At 33.6% G+C, this 25,289-nt stretch overlaps 1 pseudogene; it reads left to right on the forward strand.

Moving 5' to 3' along the window:
• The first annotated feature begins 11,484 nt into the window (after positions 1 to 11,484).
• On the forward strand, positions 11,485 to 23,455 carry LOC124076306 (cytochrome P450 3A19-like; annotated as a pseudogene).
• Positions 23,456 to 25,289: the final 1,834 nt, after the last annotated feature.

Here is a 25,289-nt window from a genome sequence, read left to right on the forward strand (position 1 = left end):
ATACCCCTTGCATAAAGATAACCTGGGAAGTCTTCTTTCTTGGCTTTCTGAAATCATTTTTATACCTGCTTAAGAGGCCTGTCCTGCAAGAGAGACCTAAATTGTGTAACTAATAAAGCTTCTCACGTTCCATTTGTGTCATCATCATTCTAGACATGAGAGACAACTTCTGGATTGCAAAGGGATCTTTCTTCTCCTAACTTTATGTTTTTCTTTCCTTTTTTTTCCTTCCCTGTCATTCTAGAGATAAAACCAAGACAAGCAAGTATCCTATCACTGAGCTATACCCCCAGTCTAAACAATAATTTGTATGCCTTTTATTTATTTTCATTGTTTTTTTTTTTTTTGCTTTTTTACTAGCTAGCACTTATAGCACTATAATGGGTAAAAGTAAGGAGAGCAGATACATTCATGATCATAAAGAACAAATATTTAGTCCTTCAACATCAAGTCCTTCACTTAATCATTCTTATAAAGATATTTTTTTCCAAAACATTTTCATTTTCAGGGATTTGAACTGAACTTATTTTGGGAGACAGTTTTTCAGACTATCACCACATTTGTAGGAGAAATTTTCTGTACTTTTAAATTGATTTTGCTTTTGTATTATAAGATTAATATTAGCTTAGTAAAATTGGTTGAAGAGTTTTTCATTATCATCTACTTTCTGGAAAAGATTGTATTTAGCTATTTTTAATTTTTTAAATGCTTTCTAAAATTCCTCAGTGAAATTATCTGAATTTGAAGATTTTTGGGGGAAGTTTTAAAATTAAGAACACACATTTATGTTGTGTTAGTTATCGTGGCTTGTGGTTTTTAAGGAAATTTTTCACTTCAGCTTCCCAATTAAATTTATATGTATAGAGGTCTTTTTGGTAGTACTCTCTTTAGTCTTTTTATGTTTGACAGGTATGTAGCTATTTCTATTATTTCATTCCCAAACTGGAAATTTGCATCATCTCATTTATGGTGTGTGTGACCTTGCTAGAGGCTGGACAATTTTCTTAATTTAATCAATCTTTGTTTCATTAGTTTACTCTATTATTTTATTTTAAATTTCACTTTTCTTCTTTCTTTTATCATTTCCATCTTTCTGCTAGATTTGAATTTATATTGTTCTTTTTCAAGGTACCTGGGATAGTAGCTTAGATTAGATTGATAGCTTACTTTTACTAATGTTTTCATTTAGTGCTATAAATTTCCTTTTTCATTCTGCTTCAGTTGTGTAACACAAATTTTGATATGTTTTTTCATTTTTATTCAGTTTAATGTTTAGCGCTATTTCTCTTAAGATGTCCTCCATGACCTATGCATTATCTAGAAATGTATGTTTGTTTCCAAATGTCTGATGATTTTCATATTATTTTATTGTGCATTATTTTTAGCTGTATTCGTTTGTGGACAGAGAAGACATTATTTATGATTTCAATTCTTGTGAGTTTGTTGATGTTTGTTTTATTACCCAGGATATAGTTTATCTAGGAATAAATTCCATGAGAAATTGAAAAGATTATACGTTCTGTTGTTATTGAGTAAGTTGTTCTATAATACTGTACCCTGTTGGTTGATGGTATGTTTTAATTCTTCTGTACTATTCTTGTTGATTTAACATCCACTAACTTTGGACAAGGATGGAAATTATGGCTTCCTACTCTTGGACACAACTGGCAGAAAGGACAGAGGGTGTCTTGTTAAAATCTGGTGAGCATGAAGTCTGCATTTTCTCTTGACCTTTACTAGTATGAAAGCAGTTAGGGTCACAGTTTTGGCTTAGTATTTTGGGGACTACAGTACCATGGCTATGTGTTAGAAGTTTTCAGTATTTTCACTTTTCCATCTTCTTTATCCTCTCTCTAGATATGGCAAGATCTTGATAAGGTTACTTTTTGTGTATGTGTTTTTGTCTTCATTAATCAACGTTTCTGAAATGCCATTTTCAACATCCTGCCAGGGATAAATGGTACAAAAATCAATATCAATCAATCAATCAATCAATCAATCATGGAACTCACCACCATATGTGACCTGAAATCCCCAGCCAGGCTCTCTTCTTTTTGCCACTCTTAGAATCTTATGTTTGTTTTATATGTACATTCTATGGCTTTTATTTTTTTATTAGCCAATTTGTTGTTTTGGCAAGTGAAGTAGCATAAATGATATATGGTAGTTCAGAGATAAGAGTTGTAGAGCAACCAAGTGATTTCATTTGACTTTTGTCATAAGAAGGTGATTCATATCAAAACTATTCTTCCAGGATTCTAAGAAGTAAATCACATAGAACAGGATTGTAGCTTATCTACAGCTATCATATCAGGTAAAAGAAAATGTGATCCACAGAACAGTAGAGGACTTGCCCATTGATAGAATAGTCACTTCTATAATTTTATTAATTAGAGGAGGCAACATTCAGGCAATGATAGGTGGAGCTTTAGCCTTCGTAATGGGAAGATGAAACCATCATGTGGAATTCATTATAGTTCATCACAGTTCTTTTTTTAATAATAAATGATAATTAACTAAAAGTGTTGTGGGAAAGTATATGGAAAATATGAAATATTTATCTCAAGGAATAAGAAAAATGTCTCAAAAAAGTAATAAGTAATACTATTTATATTACATACTTTATGATATGCAGAAAAAATAAAAGTGTCAAGTTGAGGTATGAAATCAAATATAAAAGGAAACTAGCCTTCTCAGTTGTGAGCTGTCTTATGCATACCCCAAAGTGATAGGTGTCATTTTCTATTTAGAAATAGTGATTTTTCCAGGATTTTAATATCAGTGTGAGACAGGGAGAGAAAAATTAAGAATATATATATTTTTCAGTGCTGGGGATAGAGTCCAGGGTTTTGTTCATGCCTGGCAAGTGTTCTACCACCAAATCACATCCCCTGTCAAAATTAAGAAAATTTTTGAGGGAGTAATTATAAGGAGAAACATTAGATTTAAAAATTGATATGGAAGAAACAAAAATCAGAATATTGTAACAGAATGATAGGACAATGGTGATTTTTCTTTTCACAATTGCTCACATAATTGAACAGAAATAGAAATATTATTGCTTATGTTTGCCTTTTCTTAAATCCTTTGAAGAATTAAGGATTAATAGTGTTAATAGTTAAGTTACAGCAGAGGAAGCATTTTATAAAATCTGACATTCATGTCCCATAAAAACTTTCAACAAACTAGGAAGCAGAGGGATCTTTCTCAAGAAGATAAAGAACATCTTAAAACCTACAACTAACATCATACTTAATTGTGAAAGACTGAATGCTTCCCCTTAAGATCATAGACAGAAAAAGGATATCTACCTTACCAGTTTAATTCAAATTTGTACTGGAGGTTCGAGGCAGGCAATAAGATAAGAAGGAAAAGGGAAAGTGTGTTTATCCATATAAAATATGATTATTTGTTTATAAAATCCAGCAAAATCTAGAAAATAGCCACTGAAAATAATAAGCAAATTTAGCAAAGTGTTAGAATACAAGATTAGTATATATATATATATATATATATATATATATATATATATATATATATATATATATATTTCATTTTAATACAAGGACAATCTGATATTTAATAAATATGTAATTCATAATAACATTGAACCATTTAATACACAGAGATATATATGACCAAAAATATACAAATTTTATATTCTGAAAATTATAATACATTGCCAAGAGAAGTTTAAAAAGATGATATACAAGTGAAAAAATGTACTGTTGTTATGAATTGAAAGACTCAACATTTTTATGTCAGTTTTCCCACAAATTATCTATAGAGTCTATAATCCTAACCGAAACCTGACAGATTATCTTTCATAGAAACTGACAAATTTATTTCTAAATGTATATGGAAAATACAAAGGACCAGGTATTTATGACAGCCATGAAAAATGACAAAGGTGAAGGACTAACACTCCTCAATCAAAGCTTATTATTCAGCTGTAATAATCAAAACAATGTGAAATTGATATAACAATGGTGATCAGAGGAAAAAAATATTCAGAAATAGACCAATTCATATACAAGCAAACAAATCTCATAAAAGCTATGAAATAAATTCAATAGACAGTCTTTTCGACAAATTTTAATCAGTTATATACTCATATAAAATTTTTTTTAAAAAATCCATATCCTGTGCCATATATAAAGATTAACGCTTTATGGACCACAGGTCTAAATGTAAAACCTAAAATTTAAAACTTCCATAAGAAAACATAGAGAAGTCAAGTGTGCAGGAATACACCTGTAGTCTCAGCGACTAAGAAAGTTGAGGGAGGAAAATTGCAAGTTCAAATCCAGCCTGAGCAACATAGCAAGGCCCTAAGCAACTTAGTAAGACCCTGTCTCAAAATAAAAAATAAAAATTAAAAAAAGTACTAAGGAAGTAGCTCCATAGAAGCAGCCCAGTACTGAAAGAAAGAAAGAAAAAGTACTAAGAAAAAGTACTAAGAAACAGAAAAGCAAGCTGTAGACGCAGAGCAAATATTTCCAAGTTACATGTCTGATAAAGGACTTGCACTTAGAATACAAAAACATTAGGAACTCGATATTCAGGAAACAATTAATTCATCAGCAAAAAGGTTTAAACAGATATTTTAATGAAGAAGATACATGGGATAGCAAATAAGAACATGAAAAGATACTGGATAGCATTAGTCTTAGAAAAATCCAAATACAAAGCCAACTAGGGTATTAATGCACACATATTACAGCAGATGAAATCAAAATGTTGGAACCTGTGAAGACCATGTAATAAGGATGTGGATCACTGAAGTTCTCAAAACACCAGTGACCAAATGCAAAATGGTGCAACTGCTTTGGAAACATTTTTTTAGTTTCTTGTAAGGTTAAACACATGCTTACCAGAGAATCTGACATTCCACTCCTAAGTATTTGCCCAAGTAAACTGAAAGTATACGCTCATACAAAAGTTATCCACTAATGTTCACATGTTTTTCTTTGTAATAGTTAAAACCCACGAAGAACTCAACTGTCCATCAGCAAGTAAATGGTGACACCGCCAAACAATGTAATACTGCTCAGCAATAAACTGGAACAAACCATTGATATCAGCACAAACATGGATAAATCTAACAAAAGCATGCCAAGCAACATACACCATAAAGAAAAGAACATTTACATTTGTGTGATTCCTTTTATATGTTATTTTATGAAATACAAACTACAGATATTTCCTGGGGAATGTACATGAGGCATCGATAAGACCAAAAGAAAGCTATTATAAAAAGCTACCAGGAAACATCTAAAGGTACTGGATGTGTTATCTTAAATATGGTGAAAATACCTCAACTGAAATTTGTCAAATAACTAACATTATATGCAGTTTATTGTATGGCAAATACACCTTGATAAAGTTGATGCAAAACAAACCAAATAAAAGAGTTAAAGTCTAAATTGTCAAATAGAAGAAAAAAATCTTTTGAAGACCTGAACTTTTTATTATATCATTTAAATTCTATCACTTTGAAATCTTGGGTTCTTGCTCATTTTTAATTGCCTAAAAATGTTCCCTACAATCTATATTCATAAGAGCTTGCAGCACACTTAAAAATAATATGCAAACTAAATTATAGAAAGAACTTCATCATTTTGTCAATATCACAACATAAAACAGAAAATGCAAGCAGGTGGAAAAGGTGTTAATGGGTTTTTAAGAAAACACATGTATAAAAATAACATCAAAGTTTTATTATTATCAAAATTATGGAAGTACAAACATTTATGCAACTATATCAGAGTGCAATATGTTCTTCATTTACATCTTAACAGTACTGAATATGTTTATTCCCTAGTTTAGCCAGCCTGAGAGAATTTTCTGCCATTGTTTCTTTTCTTTTTTCACATTAATGTAATGTATGGAAATGTACACTTAGGATTTTTATGCTAACACCTAAAAGCTTTGCACATAAAACTATAATAACAATTTCCCTAAACTATAAACCATATAAGTCACATGACTCTCCTGAGATAGATGACCAGATAGCTGAGAGCTATCAGAGTACACTGTCAAAACCCTTCCTGGTAAACAGGTACAAGCCTGTGTTACTCTTTAATGTTAATTTTTGATACGACCGTGACATTTCAGTGCTACAGGTAATGCTTAGTTGTAGATGTCACAGTCTTCTCCTTAGTATCATTTCACCTGGTATCTAAAAAATAATGACTCCCAAACTAAATATAATACAAACTCTCATCCATTTCAGTTAAAAAAAAACATTTTCCCTGATATGTTTACCAAATCTATTAATGTCAGAATTATCATGTTTACTCACTATCAGTAGAGCTTATTGTGTGCCAGGAATCGTTTCAAATGCTATGTAAGTAAAATTACTCTCAATACTTGTTAAATACACTACAAGACAGATAATAATGTTATTCCAATTTTAAGAGATACAAAAACTTTACTCAGGGAGGTTATTGTAAGGAGTTGCAGAGAGTGTAATTGTATTCCCTACACACTAATATGTTAAGACCTGTCTATACTTCAGAATGTGAATTTATTTGCAAATCAGATCCTTGTAGATCTCAATGGTTAAGATGAGGTCATACTTGAGTAGGGAATATCCTTAGTCCAATATGACAGCCACCCAAAGGGGAAATTTAGAGACAGTCAGGGAGAAGGCCACATGAAGATGAAGGCAGATGGTGTTAATGCATCAAAAGCCAAGGATCCCTAAAGACTACCAGGAAAACAATAAATACATAAATAAATATGCAAGATAAAGGGGGAACAAGACATGAAGCAGATTCTCCCTCAATGTTCCCCCCATGTAATGAACTTATACTAACAACACTTTGATTGAGCCCAAAGAACTCTTTAAGACAACAAATTTCTGCTGGGAAAATCTTCCAGTTTCTAGTACTTTGCTGTTAACTCTAGAAACCAGTTCAAAAATGGAATCCAGAAATCTGACTCCAGAATATGTGCTGGCTGTTTCTAGAAAGTATATATTAATTACATAGCAACTCTGTGTCATAAAGGAAAACATTTCAGTTCTAAGAAGGGTACATAGAAATAAGTCAGAAGGAAGAAATTCTGGAGGCAGGAATGTTTTTATGTACTGCAGTACCAATTACAGGACATTCAAACATTTTGAATGAAGGAACAGCTAGAGGTTTCTTATGAGATAGAGTAGAATGAAGGACGGGGAGCCCCATGACAAGTAAGGACAATTACACTAAAAGAGAGAGAGAATTAACTTACAGAATCTCACTTATTTTTCCATGTTCCTAAAAATTTAGCTTTGCCTAAATCCTAGCATTACACGAGATTAAAAAAAAGTTGAAAAATATATTTTATTGCAAAACCAGGGTAACTAGAATTATAGTAAATTGCTTCTGTCACAGAATAGCTCTCATAAATAACCTCAAGCATGGCTGATATAAAATTTCAGGCAGATTGACCTGAAAGGGTCAATGACATCCTCAAATATCTTACAACTAAAAAATAACTTGCTCTGAGAAATCTGATGTATCCAAAATTTTTTTAAAAAATCATTATTAACATTTAGCATTGTCTAAAAGAAATCTAAAAAAAGTATAATGCTTTTTGTTGGGTTTTGTTGTTTAGTTTTAGTAGAGAAGCTTTTTTATATTATTTCTGGAAGTGTTGGGATTTTTTCTTTTCAATATAAGCCAATATCTGAACAAATGTTTAGCACACATCTGGCAGCTACATGGATAATGAACCTGTCTTGTTCCACAGCACTGAGTTCAGGAATGTTCTCATAGGCAGCATTACTAGAGAGAGTAATGAGACATGATTAAGGGTGTTATTTCATGGATTATAATGTGCAAAATTTTAATTCCTATGATAATGATGTACTACTGATGGTCCAAGTCAGGTGGTCCCAGCACCTATCTGACTTAAGATACAAATGGAGTCCTATAGCCTTGTGCAATATGTAGGTAAGGCTGGCTCTACCAGGCCTTGTTCTCCTAGAAATTATTACATGGCTTTTACTCACCAAGACTTCTTTGAAACTGTACATTTGTAGACAAGAATTTTGTAATACAGGAAGCTCTGCTCTTTGCTGCTTTCTGTACTGTTTCATAGCCTGATTGCAAGACATGAGCATTCCTTTTATACTGTAAATCAAATGGAACACTCTTTCACAGTGTTACTTTTTAAAAAAAAATCAATGAGCTATAGATTTTTTACTTATGTATTTGAAATTCCTTGATAGTTATCCTATGATTACTGCTCTTTTAGAGTCCTAAAATGTTTTTATTCTGAGAAAATTTAAATTACTTCAAAATCAAATATCCACTTATATATCATTTTCTTCCTGGAAGCAAATAAAATTTATTAATTAATGTCATCAACTATGTTGATGATGTTCTTTATATTGGAAAATCAATTTTCTTGAAAAACAGGATAAATCAAATATAGAGGTTATTTTTTTATTCGTGGGTAACATGGTTGGAAGAACTAGCACAATATCATACATTCTTCTCCCCTGTAAAATTGCTAAGCTTGTGCTTCCAAAACAAAATAGTAGAGCAGGTACAGAATAAATATTTCCATTCTGAAAGGGAGAAATAGGCAAGAAGAGATAAATCCAAATAGATAAGTCCAAAACTCAATAGGAAAGTAACATTGTCACTGAGTCCTGCACAACAAGGGAACAGATAATCATACAGAGGTGTGAGATGGCTGAGAAATTAAAAGTCTGAAATAATTAATAAGAAATAAAAGACAAAATACACAGGGAAATAGTTTCAACAGCAGGGGCCTGGTGGGTGGATTGGACCTGATGGGTCCAATCTCTAACCAAGAATGAGTCTCCGCATGCTTTCTTTATAGAGAAGCACATCAATGGGATTTATTGTGAGAAAATGCTTTTTTAAGAAGTGAGAGGCTATATAATAATTGGCCTGATTGAGACTTATCATTTGCACAGTAATTCTTCCTCCTCAAGGCAGCTTGCATCTACAGGCTATTTGGGCACACTGGTATTTCTTTCCACCTCCAGGGGAGTTGCATTTGAACCTAGGGTTGTCTGAACCAATAAATTCCACACAGAATTCTCTTTGAGCAGGACGTTGCCAAGGCAATGGAGCAGTCTCAGATCAATGAGAGGACACTGTGAGTTCTCCGAGGGCACACCTCCACTTAAGAGATGACTCAGACAAGCCCATAATTCATTCGCAGCTCCCAACACAGCTGGAAAAATATCATTGACTCCATGTCCTATATCCTGGGTACAGTGGGGCAGAGATTGGGCTCCAAGAACTAGCAGATCTGCTCCTATGTCTTTGCTGGGCTCAATCTACCTAAGAAGGTCTCAATGGGCTATAGTTTGATCCCTGTAGCTTTTTTCCCCATATTTTTTATCGGTGTGTTATATTTGTGCATAATCCTGGGAGACAGTTGTAACATATTAGCATATGCACACTATACAACAATATAATTTAACCCATGTAATTCCCCATGTATTTCTCCCTTCCCTCTCCTCCTTTTTACTGATCTCTCTTCAATTTCATAAGATTCCCCTCATTTCTACATAATCACATCTCTTTTCCTTGTTTCCATTCCAGCTTTCACATAGAAGGAAAACATACAACTCTTGACCTTCTGAGTTTGACTAATTTCACTTATCACAATGGTCTCATATTCTTTCCATTTTCCTGCATTGTCCTAAGTGGGGACTTTTTGTGGTGTTTCTGAACCTGTGACACGTCTCTGTGTAACTCCCCAGTTATGCATATAATTCTTTGAAATCTAGATGGAGTCTATCATGGCCCCCCACAACTCCTGCACTCTGTGTGCATAAGAACTAGCACCACAAGGATGCTGACAAGATTTACAACTTACACCTCTCATAGTAGATATTGGGACTGCAGCTACGCCCACTTGATTAAAAAGACACCCCCCATCTGTCACCAATGTGTTTCATCATTTTAGTTTCTTTATTTAATAGCCCTTGAAAGATATGAATTTTTTTCCTCCCCATTATATTGTTACCACAGCAAATAGTCACAGATACTTCTGGGGAAGGACTTGAAGAATTGCTACCATATATATAGTTGTCATGGTGGCTGTTTCCTCATGAGAATCTGGTTTCTTATTCTGCTTCTGGGTTTGAAAGGCAGATTATGACCATAAATGAATCAAGGCATGATAGCTTTCCTTTAAGGAAGTGGATGTCAGATTTCGACTCATCCATTCTTGATCTCTTTTGATTATATTAAACAATATCATTATTGAATTTCTACCAGTTTTGTTGTTATAAACATTGTGTTTCATTAGCCATTATCGTAAGTCTTTGAAAGTCAGGGTCCTGGTTACTTTCTGACCTTATTGCCTACCCTGCTTCTAAAAGACAGATACTACCTTGAGACCTTGTGTGATCTGGGATCCTGATTTTCTCATTTTTGACCAGGGAGGCCAAATTGTTTAACAGCATCTTCTACTATCATTCAGTCCTGTCCTACAGAGGATAGCTACTATCAAGCTTCTCAGTAAGCTTCCCTTACTCCCCTCACAGAACATTCCTTTTTGATTTAGTAAAGTGAATGTCCCATTGGCCCTCCTGAGGAATATAGACAGCTGCTATGCTTCCTGTCCCAGGTAGTAAACCCCATCTAGCAAGGCTACTTCTCCAAATAGACTTTATCCTTTTCTCCTCAGTCTTCCAAGTCTGTTCTGGAATCTGTACTTCATTTAGTAGGGCCATAAACTTTTTAAGGCACATTAGGGCCGTTACAGGAGCATAGTAGAACCAATTGCTGCAGCATTTGCCAGGGTGATAAACCCTCTTTCCTCAGAGAATTCTCCTTGTCAAAAAATTCCCTGTTTTGCAGTTTATTGACCTCCTTGATATGCCACCCATAATGTATACTCCCAGACATTCTTTTCCAGTTTCTACTATATATGTTAGCTTTTGCAGTTCTTTTTTTTTTGAAAAAAGAAAATGTCTTTTATTTATTTGATTAAGATAAATTAATGAATAGTGAGAATCTGCATGTAGTATGTCAAAATCAGACTTTACTAAATAAGATGTAGCTGTACTATAAAGGAAAAATGGTAAGTTTGCGTATAAGTGTACATTTTTATGCAAACACAGAAGATGATATTTAAAATACTAAAAGCACACTTCAACCTAGGGAAAAATTGTAATGCATGTATCATGTGGAGTATACTGTCTTCTGTTTATTAAAAAAAAAAAAGTTCTGTAAGTCCTCTAAATAAAACAAGTAACAGTCAAATAGAAAAACTAGCAAAGTGCATAAGCAGGCAGTTTGCAAAAAAAAAAAAAAAAAAAAAGCAAACTGATTCTGGACACTTATTTTACATGAAAAATAAGGAAACCAACATTGCTGGAAATCAAGGGAGCCAGTGCTCCGAGGTCTGTTTCAGGGAATAGAAGGGCACAATCCCTCTTTCAAGTGTGTCCAAGTGCAGTGTTCATCTTCCCTCTTGGCACATGCACAGCCCTGAGAGTCTATGATGAGTGGACCTGGGATGTGCTGCTCTCTGGCAGTGCAGTACAAAGGCTCATTCCCTCCCTGGGAGCGGTCAGCCAGTCTCCCAGGCCAGCATGGAGCACGGTCTGCAGGAACCTATAGGAGTCTGTGGTGTGCCTTCTCAGTACTTTCCCTACATCTTCATTTCCTTCCCTTCCCATTCTTGTGCCTGACACCAAGTGCATCCTGTGGAATTCTTTTTTTATTATTGGTTGCTCAAAACATTACAATGATCTTGACATAACATATTTCATACATTTGATTCAAGTGGGGTATGAATTCTTATTTTTACCACGTGTACAGATTGCAGATCACATTGGTTATACATCCACGTTTATACATACTGCCATACTAGTGTCTGTTGTATTCTGCTGCCTTTCCTATCCCCTTCCTATAGCTTTTGCAGTTCTTTTGATGTAAATATACCCAGATATCCATCTCCATATTTAGTTCCAAGTTTTCATAGGATACTTCACTGATTTGTTTATAATTTCAGCATTTGTTTACGTTATACTACTGATCTTTAACTATGACTTCATTAAGACTTCAGGAGATGAAGGTTTTCTTAAGTGTTCTAAGGAAACTTTGAAACCTTCATACTTTGCTTTACGTGTTGATTATCAAATTAATAAATTTGAGTCTATTATGTTATCTTGTCGATGAATTAGTGGTGTTTAGCAACAACCACCTCTCCTTACTATGGATAGTTACTTCTCTTATACTTCTCAATCTCCAGAGATATTACACCAGCTCCATCTGTCTCCAGTTTACCAGTGTGAAATTCAACCAGGGATGTAGTTACTGTCTTATAGAGATTTTCAATAATCCATTTACAATCAGTGATGAGATTCTTATTGCTTTTTGAAAGTCTAGATGTCTATTCCTAACATCACTTCTTCAGAGTATACTTCCTATTATCACTCACAATATCAACTACTTGCCTCTGAGATTTCCTAGATGAAGAGTTTGAAAGAGGAATCCTTAAAAATGTAATTTCTTGATGACTACTCTCAGAAAAGGAGAAAGGAAAGTAAATTAGGACAGGAAGAGAAGACTGAACAAGATTCAACTTTGTCACTTAGAGATTCAAATTTTTGTCACTTAGTTCTGGATCACAAAGTGCCTCACTGAGTTTGTACTATATGAGGCACTAGGTCATTCTTTTGTAGAATTACTGATTGGCCATTGGGCCCTGGAATGGAAAGCCTGGGATATTGCATATAGTTTTCGGCAAGCTGGCATCTATTCAGCCAGGAACAATTATTTGGAGAAAAAAGGATATGACCCTTAATGTAAAAGATCCACATATGTAAGGAGATGGATGCACAGTTCTGGGGAAATATATCTGGGTGGGAAATTAACAGTATCTGGTATACTGAGACTTGAATGTCAAGGTCAGTAAGAAAGCACAAAATTTACCTATTTGATTCCTGTTATCCTAGAGGCCATGTGAAAGTCTGGGGAAAATGGTAGGTGTGCCGTGGATTTATATAAAAGAGATGCTTCTTGTGTTTTGATTTTAACAGAATGGAGGGCATCTTACACAAAGAGGAGAAAGGTTTTATTATTTCATATCTTTGTGCTCTGAAAGGCATTCTACTGGTACTTAGGACTGTAAATGTGTGCCTGGTGTCTCTCATTTGGATAGAGGTAGGAATCCCAAGGTTATTTCCAGGGTAATTTTCAAAATGTTCTTCATAGCCCGAAGCAGAAGGGAGGTTTATTGTCCTCAGAGCTCATAATCACTGCCAGAGTGTGAGCACAGGTGATGGAGCTGTACCATCCATGTGTAGTCACCTCAGTGAGCACAGTACAGAACTCACAGCAAAGCTTGTAAGTTTGAGCCCCAGGTTAGACCTCACCTTGTGAAATTATGGTGACACAGCCTTTTATTGGACATGTGAGTGAGCAGGCTTTATAGGGAAAACTCACAACTCTATATTCCATTTGAGAAACATATATCCCTAATTTGACCATATATATTCTATAACTTAATAGTTTATAATGTTCTTTGTAATGTTTCTTTGAAATATAACTTTCATTACTTAGACATACATAAGTTTACATGAAGTAATCTCAGCAGGAGGAAGACACCACTTCATACCTGTTCTGATGACCTCCTTCATAAAAATTATTATTTTTAAAAATGTTTTCTCTCTGATAAGAAACATTTCTGAGACCTTTGGTCAGAATTTGTATCTTTAAGTCAGCACATGATTAACCCTTGAGTAATATCTCCTCAATCTCTTTCTTTCCCGATCATGCAAATGAAGTAGGGGTTTTCTTCATTTATATTTCCCCTGTCCAACATTTTATTAACTGAAGGCTTATCATTGTAATGGGATTATTATTATATAAATAGGCTAAATCAGAGCATGAAATGACCAGCAGAAGTTGATGACCCTTTCTCTCATTTTGCCAGGTCCTGGAAAATTTCTAGCAAAAAATATAGAAAATAAACAAATAGATTAATTAATTAACTTCCAAGAATACACAGCATGAAGAAAATGAACCAAAAAGGAGTAAGCAAGGGTAAACTTTATTAAATGAGGAGGTCAAGGAAAACATCTTCAAAGTGGTGACACCTGGCACTTGTTACAGATCTAAACTATGGGGTGGTTTGCAAAACACTTGATTTTGGCTTTTAGAATATGGTATTATGATCATTATGCACTGTATATGTGTATCAAATTTTCACATTATTCCTCATAAAACTTGTAAAATTAAAATAATAATAAAATTCAAAGATATGTTTTAAAGCCCCAAGAGTCACTGAGCTTTTCACAGTGAATGAAGATTCTCTTCTAGAGTGACAGATAGAAACTTGTTTCCTCTGTAGCCATTTCATACATGGGTTTGTTCAAAAGTCATTGTAAAATAGAAATTCGCCACATCTCAACCACAACTATCACCTAGGACATGTTTCTATTAAGTCCTGTTCATACTAGGACTGATAAGATGGTATCATCATGTATACAATCAATGCCTATTAAAATAAATTCACATTAATTTTTCATTTCCTTTTCCTATATTTGTGATTCCCAAATGAGTTGATATTTTTCTTTCTGATGTATTTCTTTTAGGGAGAATCTATGGTGACAAACTATATAACAATGGTCCAATTTTTCAAGCATTTTTGCTTTATATATAGTTTTCACTTACTAGTCATTTTCTTTCATTGTATTAATATCATCCACTTTTTTGTCTTTCATTGTTTTTGCTGATAACTCAGATATTAGTTTTAGTTTTATCTCATTGAACGTAACATGTTTTCCCTTTGACTGTACTTAAGATGTTCTGCAATATTTACTATGAGACACAAAATATTTAAGCAGTCCTTAAGAGTCAGTGCAGTTGGATGCTATAGGTTGACTTGTTACAGCTCCAGAGAAAGGACAGAAGATAACAATTGATTCATATAAGTTTAGGTAATTTATTAATTACACATATTGCTAAAGGAAAATCACCATAGTATCATCTTCCTGTATTCCTAGTTCCACACAATTAGACTGAGCTGGAGGGGTAAGATAGCAAAAGACTGGAGCAGAAGGCCACTTCACACTGAGGAAAAAAACTGGAAATTAGGGGTTGATGTTAATCTGTGTATCTATCTGAAAAAGAGGAAAGAAAGGTAAAATGTCACATGCCTTACACAAACAACAGAAACAAATGACAGGAAATATCATCTCATGGAAACCACCTGCAAGAGAGGCAAGTAAGAAACAGACACAAAATTGCCTATTTTTCCATATCCCAGGGCAAACCACAGGGCATTCCACCAGGACAAGTGTCAGACTGCTATTAAGGCCTGTGTTTAAGGCCTGTGTGAAGACGTGGAAGGTCTCCCCAAGGTGCTACAGTGAACTATTTCTCTACAAAAAGCATGCTTAAGATATTCTTATTTGTATGCATGTATTTATTTATTAGTAGGAATGATTTATTTTAATATTGAATATATGACTAAAGGATATTATTCAGTTTTGGAATTTTGTCAACCCTTATTACTTCAGATATTCTTTCTTATTAATTATTTCTCTCCTCCATTTCTGTAACTCAAATTTTATATATGTAAGGTTTTTATAATTTTATATTGCAAACCTCTTATTTTCTTTTTCTTTTTTGCATTCTACACCCTTTTTAATCATTATATACTTTATTTTCTTCTGACATACCTTCCAAATGAGAACTCTTTCCTTCCGCTATTTCTAGTGACTGTTAACTTTTCTATAGAGATTTTTAACAGCTTTATTGAGATGGAATTTATATACAATGAAATTCACCAATTTAAAGAATACAATAAACTATTTTTAATGTAATCACAGACTTGTATAGCTATACTGTACTCTAATTTTACAACATTTCATCACCCCACACTGAATCCTCATAATCAGTCTTTCCCCATCATCTCTTTCACTCCATCTTGCTTTCTCAGCCTTAGACAATTAATAACCTATATTCTATCTCCATATTTTTGCAGATATTGTCTATCATTATGAGTTGGCTGCTCACATTCTTCATGAAGTAATTTGCTAACGAGAATTGTAGTTTTTTAAAAATTATTTTGGTATCCAACTTATATAAATATTTTTTTTCCTTTATTGCTTGCATTTTTGACATCAAAATAAGAAGTGTGGGCTTAATGAAAGATTTAGGATATTTCTTCCTATGTCTTCTTCTAAGTTTATAGGTTTTCCCAAAAATCTAAAGCTTGAAAATTGCTTTAAAAAGTAAGATGGATATTGAATGGGATTGTATTGAATACATGGATTGAGTTTGGGGTATTTCCACATCAACAATATTCATTCTTCTGGTTCATGAATACAAAATGTCTTTCTGTTTATTTACATCCTAATTTCTCTCAACAGAGATATGTAGTATTCAGAACATCAATTTTGAGTTACTTTCAAATTTTTTCTTATTTTCTTTTTATTTTATTCTTTCTAGTACTATTTAAGTAGAATTATTTTCTTAATTTTCTTTTTTTATTTCCATTGTTTCTATATAGAAATAAAAATTATAGTATTATATTATGTCCCCAAAGTGATTTTTTTAAAGCATATTTGTTAATGATAATAGACTTTTTGGCCAAATTTAAGGATTTTTATATGTAAGATTATTTTATCTACAAATATAGTTTTTTGCTTCCTTTCTGATCTTAACACCTTTTAATTTATTTTCTTTTTTTTTCATAAATAGAATCAGTATAATGTTGAATACAAATGGAAAAAGGATACTTCATTTTCTTCTTCTTGATCTTGGGGTAAAGGATCTGGTTTTCATCATTAAGTAGAATGCTGATTGTGGGTAGTCATCAATACTCTATATCTTACTGAGAAAGTTTTATTTTCTTCCTATTTTCTAAAATGTTTTTGATCTTTAAAGGCTGTTTGACTTTTTTCAAACACTTTTTTGTGTGTCTATTGAAGTGATCATGTATATTTTGGTCAATAAAATGTTATACATTTTAAAATGTTATCTTATACATATAAATTATACATATTAAACCATCTTAACTTTTTTTTAAATCTAATTTGGTCAAGGTATTGTACCTTTTAAAGATGCTATATTTTATTCATAAGTTTTTCTTTTAGGATTTTTCATCTACATTCATAAAACATACAAATCAGGAGTTTTCTTATGATGTCTTTGTCTGATTTTGTCATTAGGAATATGACATTTTAAAATTTCAGTTATTATTATTTTTACAACTTCCTTTAAATTATATAATACATGTTAAATTTATTATTTTTACATATACCTTTATTTATTTGTCAGGAATGGGAGTTGAACCAGAAAACTGTATATCACCAGCCCTTTTTATTTTTTTAATTTTAATTAAAAAATAAATTTTTAACTTTTAAAATTTTTTAAATTTCTGCTGAGTGTGGCCTTGAATTTGTGATCTTGAATTTTCTCAGCTTCCCAAGTTGCTGGGATTACAGCAGTAGGAAAATCTGTATTTCTAAATATATCATACATTTTAAATTCTATATATGTTAATTCTAATTTCTGAATCATCTTACTGTTTCCATTTTCCAGTAAATTTTAAGTGAATGTCAGAAATGTTAAATAAAATTATTATAGATATACAGAATGCTGTTCTCTCCTGGTCTTTTTGGTAATTTCTGTTTTGTAGTTGAGACTGTGAACCACTTTAATCCAAGTAGAAACAGACAACTCAAGGGTGAGTTTCAGTGCTTGCATGACCTGGATTTCTGGAATGCTCTCAGAAATGAGAGGTACAGTCTGTATGATGTTAACTGAACACCTGGGATCTATTTTATCAGTACCCATCTACTTTGGTGACAACTTTACTTGAGTTTGTAAGTTCTTAGCACTTAGATACTGCTGCTTGATCTTAGATTCTTAGAATTTCTGCTTAGCTACTCAACCTCTCCTTTTCAACTTATGAATAATTGAACAGGTAAAAGTAAAAAAAGAGGCATGGGCTCTTGGTTGGGGATTTCTGACCTCTGTTCCTACCCAGGATCATGGTTTCTCATGTCCTGGATCATTAATGTTTGAATCCCAATTTTATTTTACTAGCCTCATGAGACTCCTACAAGCTCTTATCAGCTCCTTTGCCCCTCAATAGCTATTTTATGCTCAACTTCTCAGTCTCTTGGCTATCTAGTTTATATATTAGCAAGTACCTGGATAGTTGTAAAAGTTGGAAATAATGTTCCAAAAGCTTCAATGAGTTTACCTTATTTGGAGCTCCCCCCACCCCTGGTAGGGTTTCAATGTTACAAAATAGATATTTTAAAAATTCTACATGCCTTCTCTATTTTTTACTCACTGAGTAGAAAAGTCACAAATATTTTGAAAATGGATTTTTTTATGGCTGAAGTGAAACTAAAAGTAAAATTTTTAAAGTTTATGAAAATGTGGTCATAGCTATTGGCAATAGAGACAAGAGAAAAATTACATTATTCAAGGTAAGAAATATTTTTCCAATTTGGTGTCCTTTGACAAATTAATTTTAGTTATTGTTAAGGTAAACAAACAAATCCCCCAAATCATGCATTTTTTTAGAATTAAAATTTCTGAAAACTGAAAGTACAAATAAAATTGAGAGGTGGGAATCTTCTACATACAAAATTATCTTTATTTTAAATTTAAAATACCAAGTATTGGTTCACAAGCTCTTGTCAGCTCCTTCTAAAGGACAAATAAAGTTGAGAGGTGGGAATCTTCTACAAACAAAAATATTTTTTATTAATGAATGAATTATTAATTAATGAACAGTTCCCATTCATTAATAGCTTTTCTTTTCCAGTGATTATGACCCTACTCTAAATTTTAAAAGCTTTTGGGAAATCATATTACTCACAGGATATTTCATGGATCTCTGTTGAATATAGCAACCCGGCCACATTTAACATTGAGAATAATTAAGAACCATGTGATTCATTACTTTTGAATCTATAGAAAATGCTTGTTGTGTACTATTCCAGATGTTGACACAATAAGATCTTTAACTTAAAAAAATTCAGAAATATAAACTAAGGTAGAGATATTTTGGGGAGCACCACATTCATCAATATCACGATTTAAAACTAGTTGTGTTTGTTATTGTTATAGCTTCATTGAGCCTTGGTTTTCTTCGGGGGGGGGGGGGAACAGCTTTTTTCCTGAAGCTTGTGATTTTATCCAATCCATATAACCTGATATATGAAAACATGTTTAACTCTTAGTATAACCCTTTACTAACCTTAACATCTCCCCTAGTAACATGCATTATTAAAGATTGACTGTAAAAGACATCAAAAAATAATTTATTATTTATTTGTTTTAGATAACATCAAATGAAGGATTGTGGAGTCTGATCTATAGTGTCCAAAGACAAGTGAAATCCAAAATCTCAAATGTGGTCTCTTAATTAGTCCAAGTATCTGTTCTACTCTTGCATGAAAATTGAACAAAATTGATCTTCCTTTGAATCAGTACCTGGCTTTAGTTCCCCTACCTTTAGGATGATGTTGTAATACCAATCTGATTATACATCTAAAACAAGGATATTCGAGTCAGTCTTATTCCAAAGAATCCATGGTTCCCATTCATTAATGAGTTTCATCCAGTAAATAATTATTATATCATCATTGTAAGCTTATGTCACAAAGACATGTTAAACATTTTTGTATTCCATATATAGCCTCCCCATTCCACCACCAGAATATTTCTATGCTAGAATAAGTCCTCACACTTTAATCCAACCATTCATTTTCCCAACAGGTCTTAGGTCTGTGTAATCAATAATACACTTCACTCATTTGGAGACTCACTCAGTGTTTTTCAAAGCTCATCCCATGGGCTGGTGTCCCATAAGGTGCTAGTGTTTCTACAGTCATTTTTAACATGGTTCCCAAGGCCTCATATATTTTGAAATATAACTGGTGTAATGAAGTTAAATTTGTTTGGCTTTTACACAGGAATCAAAAAACCTTACTATGACAAAGAATAGAAAAAAGAGAATTTCATAATCCTTCCTTTGTTTAAGGAGACCAAATTTTCTTTGACACAAAACTGGCCAAGATTTAATGGTGAGTAAAGTGACATAGCATCTACATTAGTGAATTCTCAAGTTGTAAATTGTAGCTCTGTCATAAATCTCCGGATTTTGCATAGTGCTCTTCCCTAAGAAACAAAGAATCCTTATGAGTGAAATTTAAAAAGTACCTCTCATAACAGAACAAAAAAGAAGCATTATGACCAAGGGAAGTTACTTAAAACGTTCTCTCCACCTCTTCCTTGTGACCTACAGAGAGAATTTTTAGATCCTAAAATAACATAATTGTATCAATACTCAACCTTTTGTTTGAACTTCTATTTCTAGTTTAATGTAATACAAAAGTTTATAAAATGTCATGTCTGCTCAGTAAAATAATAACTTTTAAGCCACCCATGTGTGATTTTAAAAAATGGCATAGCTGAGTGCCTTGAATAATTATTTTTAGTAGCTCTGGATATTGAGAAATTAGCTTTTATATTTTCAAGAGCTTAAGAGAAATGAAAAAAAAAAGACTTTTATGAAGTTAAATTTTCTAGATGGAAAACCACATGCAAAAAATAGCTACAAATAAATTAAATTCTCATTTGGAACTGCCTAATATATAAATAAGTAAAGAGTTTTTCAAAATTAAACCATAATAAAAATTTTCTATGTAGATATATTATGGAAAATGGTATGTTAGAGCTAATAATTATTCATGTTCAGGCTTTCTATATTGAACTAAGGGGAAATGAGTGTTTCTTTTAAGACTATTAGCACATAGATACAAATTATTCTCTGAATCTAAGGTGGAAATGCATGATTAATGGGAGTTAGCTTCAAATGCTTCAATATAATGATTCCATTAAGGGAAAGAGAATGTGGATGGTGGGAGTGCTCTAGACACAGAAAAATGAAAGAAGATCATGAGCCAAATAACAAACATCCACTACTCTAAGCTGGTAGAGTGGACTAAACTTTTTACTAAAAGTAATACAAAATGAAGATGAGAATACTTTCCCCCTTTACTTTGCTACATAGTCTAAGTCTGGGAAGTCCTTGATCTGTATCTGGAAGAGGATCTCTACCACAATAGATATATTTAGTGAAAAGAGTAAAGGATGTGACTGCAGGTAAGAAAGCCACCATAATGATCTGAAAAATCTAAGTATCTTTTCCCTAACATTACATCAAGGGACACGTACATTCTACTTCTCTGATATTAATTTGCAGTTTAATTCTGAGTGTAGGTGAGGAGACCTATGCTCAGTGTCTGCTCAGATAATACTTGACAGTACTTCATGCCTAAAATCTATTAGTGAGTTCTATTTTCAAAGCCATTAGCTAACAAAGTAGAAGTGATATTTTTGGTCATCACATTACCATTGTGGAAATAAGCCACCTTACCTGGCTTCCCAAAGACTAGCTTTCCTTTCTTGACACCCTGCCATCATTTAACTGACTGCCCATAGTCCCCAAAGAAGTTTTTAGACAGTTATCAACATTACACTGTATTTTCTGTTGATTCAGAAATTACACAGCAATTAACTTAAAAATGATTACAATATTATTAATGTAATCACAAGTTACTAGACAAAATAAAATATAAATTGTTTTATCTACTATTTGTTAATTTATTGACTTATTTGACTTTCTGCTTTTGATGTTGCTTGGGTGTTCTACATTATTCCCAGTCATAGGAGAAATAGTATATTCCAGCATATTATTTTACTATGATCTTCCCTAAAACTAAACTTTTGCCAGGGTGTCCATGAGCTTGGACAAACTTGTACTGCTTAGAAAATGAAGGCTCCTTAATGAAAATAAAAATATCGAGCTTCGTTACAAAATAAGGTTACAAAATCTCTGAATAAAAACACAATTTTACTTGTATTTTTAGATATTTATTTTTATGAGGTAAATAAAGTGAAAATCCCTTAATTTATTTAGAAAGTTTTATTTCAAACCTCAAATAAATTAGTTGCTATTTAGGAGTCATGGGAAAATCACTAATCTCTCTGTATTTAAGTGTAGCCATCTGCAGAAAAGGGAATAATATGCACGTCTGACATCTTACTGCTGGTAGGATAATCAGTGGAGGAAATGAATACAGTTACTTTGTAAATTCTGAAGAAATATATGCTAAAGGTTATGTGCTTTGATTAATGCTTCTGAGGACTCAGCTATATTGTTTCTTGTGCAAAAAGGTCTGAGATACATTCAAAAAATTGATGTGACAAGTGAGATGGATCTATATCTTTAGCCTAGAGAATGTCTCAATAAATCAAACAATAAATGTGGAATGATGGAGTCTATTCCAGTGTGACAACAATTTCCTCTAGTCTATTGATTTTTAGAGCGATTTATTACTCTTTAGGTAGTAAAGATGGAGTTGAGATTTCACAAACATGATCCTAATTGCAGGAGTACTAGCTTTAGAAAGGTGATGCTATCACTCTAAGTGATTTTTCTTTCATTAAATTTAAGGAAAATTAGTATAACTTGATTACTTTTCAATAAAAATATGAACAATAGTGTGGAGAAAGGGAGAATAACCTGTTGGTTACATTTTGTTCTACTAAGAGAACTTTAATCATTTAACAGATATAAGCAACTATTTAAATTAATTTACCCTAAAGATATTATCTAAAATGGAAAAAGATGTGGCCAGTAAATAAAATTATTTTTAGTGTGAATGAAGACCTTAAGATTTTAAAAAAGCAAGCTAATACATTTAAATGACATTCCAAAATGACATTTTAGCTAAACAAGACCTCTTACTTATAAGCATTTTTATCATAGCATTGGGAAAAAGATAATTATGATAATCTTAAAGGAATATCAAATAAAAAATGAAACAATGTCAGATCTCATTTCTTTTAATACTATAATCTCCAATGGTGATATTTTATGCTATACTCTTGACAATTATTGATTAATGCAATATACTGATCATTTAATCTTGATGTGGCTTTGCCCAATAAGGCACCTGCTACCTATGATACCCTGATGCAGATGAAGTACCTGGACATAGTGGTGAATAAAACTCTCAGATTGTATCCAGTTGGTGCCAGAATTGAGAGAATATTTAAGAAAGATATTGAAATCAGTGGAGTATTCATTAGTAAGGGGACGCTGGTGGTGATACCAATCTTTGTTCTACATCGAGACCCAAAGTATTGGCCAGAGTCTGAGGAGTTCCGCCCTGAAAGGTTCAATAAGAACAAGGACAGCATCGATTCTTACGTGTACATGCCCTTTGGAAATGGCCCCTGAAACTGCATTGTCATGAGGTTTGCTCTCATGAACATGAAACTTGCTCTTGTCAATACAGAACTTCTCCTTCCAAATTTGTAAGGAAACACAGATTCCTCTGAAATTAAGCTATCAAGGACTTCTTCAACCTGAAAAGGCTATTATTCTGAAGGTTTTGTACAGAGATTGGGCAATTAGTGGAGGCTGAACTTCCCTAAAAATTTTTGCATGGTTCTTCTTGGAGACTGGGATCCAGAACATCAGAGAAAAATTTTTTTGTGAAGAAAACTCAAAATGAAGATAGACTCTATATTCCTCAGTGGATGAATGATAATAGATGCTGGATCTTTGCTGAACTTGCTCAGTGCCTGTGCAGAGTATTATCTATTTTATGATGGAAAGGAGGTGCCCACCTCAGTGCCAGATGTGAAGACTCAGCCTTCTGGGTCTAATGGACTCTCTCTTCTCACCACCAGTTAGTCCTGGCAGCTTCTCCTGAGCTCTGATCAGAGAATCAACAATTATCACCAAATTTATCAACAGTTTTTTAATGAAAATGAGGATTATTGTGGTGGCTTTTGTAGTGACATTGATATATGATGTGTTCTTTGAAATATGCTGTCATAAGTTTTATAATGAGAAAGTCAATAAACATATCCTTATAGAAGTTTTAAAAAATAAAATATACTATGAAGACAACGAGCTAGAGGAAGGCTGCATTCTGAGTTGCTCTATGAATCAAGATTCAAGCAGAGGAAATACTGTTTCTCTGGGAGACAGACCTCACTGCCCACAGATCCCCTGTTCTTTGTCCCAGATTTGTACACCATGATCATCAGCCCTTTGGCAGTGTATCTCCAATTTTTGCATGTAGATCACTCACTGACCACCCCAACTGCCCACCAGTTGCCCCTTTGCCTGCCTCTTGCCTGCCCACTGCCCACCACCCAATGTGCACCCACTGAGCATCTGCCTTTGCCTGCAGACCGCCCACAGATCACCTGAGGAGCACCCACTGTCTGCTGCTGACTGGAAGTCCATTGTCAGGGTACCCGCAGGTTTGGTTATACATGTTTGCCACAATCTTGGTACATCATCCAGGGCCTGGATGCCCAGGGCCAAAGGGTCTGCAGGTTTGCTGCCACCACTGCTACCATCTCAGGGCACAGCTGCCTCAGTCTTGGGACACCAGCCAGGACCTAGAGATATATTGTCAGAGTACCTACAGGTCTCGTTGGAACTGACATCCTCCTTTTGGGTGTGCTGGTGGCTGCCATCTGGCCACGCCTTTTCAGGGTTGGTCCTTTATGTGAGCACATCCCTAGTGGTCTTTCTGCAAGTTGGAAAGGCATTGAGCTCTTGGGACTGTAGGAAGGCAGAGCCTGGGGAATCTGAAGCCTGGGTCTGTCAGATTGCAGATGAGACTATGTGGGCCAGTCTGGGCCTGGCAAGACTGTGGAAAGCCATAGATTGAGGGCAGGTCCCTCAAGGGAGCACAAGTTCAAGAAACTGGAGAAAACCAGGCTCTCTACCGCTAGTAAATCCTGAAGTGAACAGGGATGGAAGGGGCTGGCTACAATGGGTGGGACTACCAAACAGAATAAGGATAGAATTTTAAAAGCTGCAAGAGAAAAAAAATCAAATTACACATATGGGGAAACTAATTCAGATCTCAGCTGATTTCTTAACCCAGACCCTCAATACCAGGAGGTCCTGCAATAACATACATCAAGCTCTGAAAGAAAATGGTTGTCAACCAAGAATCTTATATCCAGCAAAACTAAGCTTCATATTTGAAGATGCAATAAAAACTTTCCATGATAAACAAAAGAATTCACGATGAGAAAATCTGCACTACAGAACATTGTCAACAAAATACTGCATGAGGGGGGAATAAAAAAAATGAAAATCTGCAAAGGGAAGAACTATATTAGAAGAAAAGTCAATCAAAGAAGAAACTAAGTCAAGTTAAAAACTGAAAGTAAATAAAAATGACTGGGAATACAAATCATATCTCAATAATAACCCTGAAGGTTAATGGC

Source organism: Marmota monax, unplaced genomic scaffold (genome assembly GCF_021218885.2).
Source record: "Marmota monax isolate L192 unplaced genomic scaffold, Marmota_monax_Labrador192_F-V1.1 WCK01_AAM20220418_F8-fsc00411, whole genome shotgun sequence".
In the NCBI taxonomy this organism is placed as follows: Eukaryota; Metazoa; Chordata; class Mammalia; order Rodentia; family Sciuridae; genus Marmota; species Marmota monax.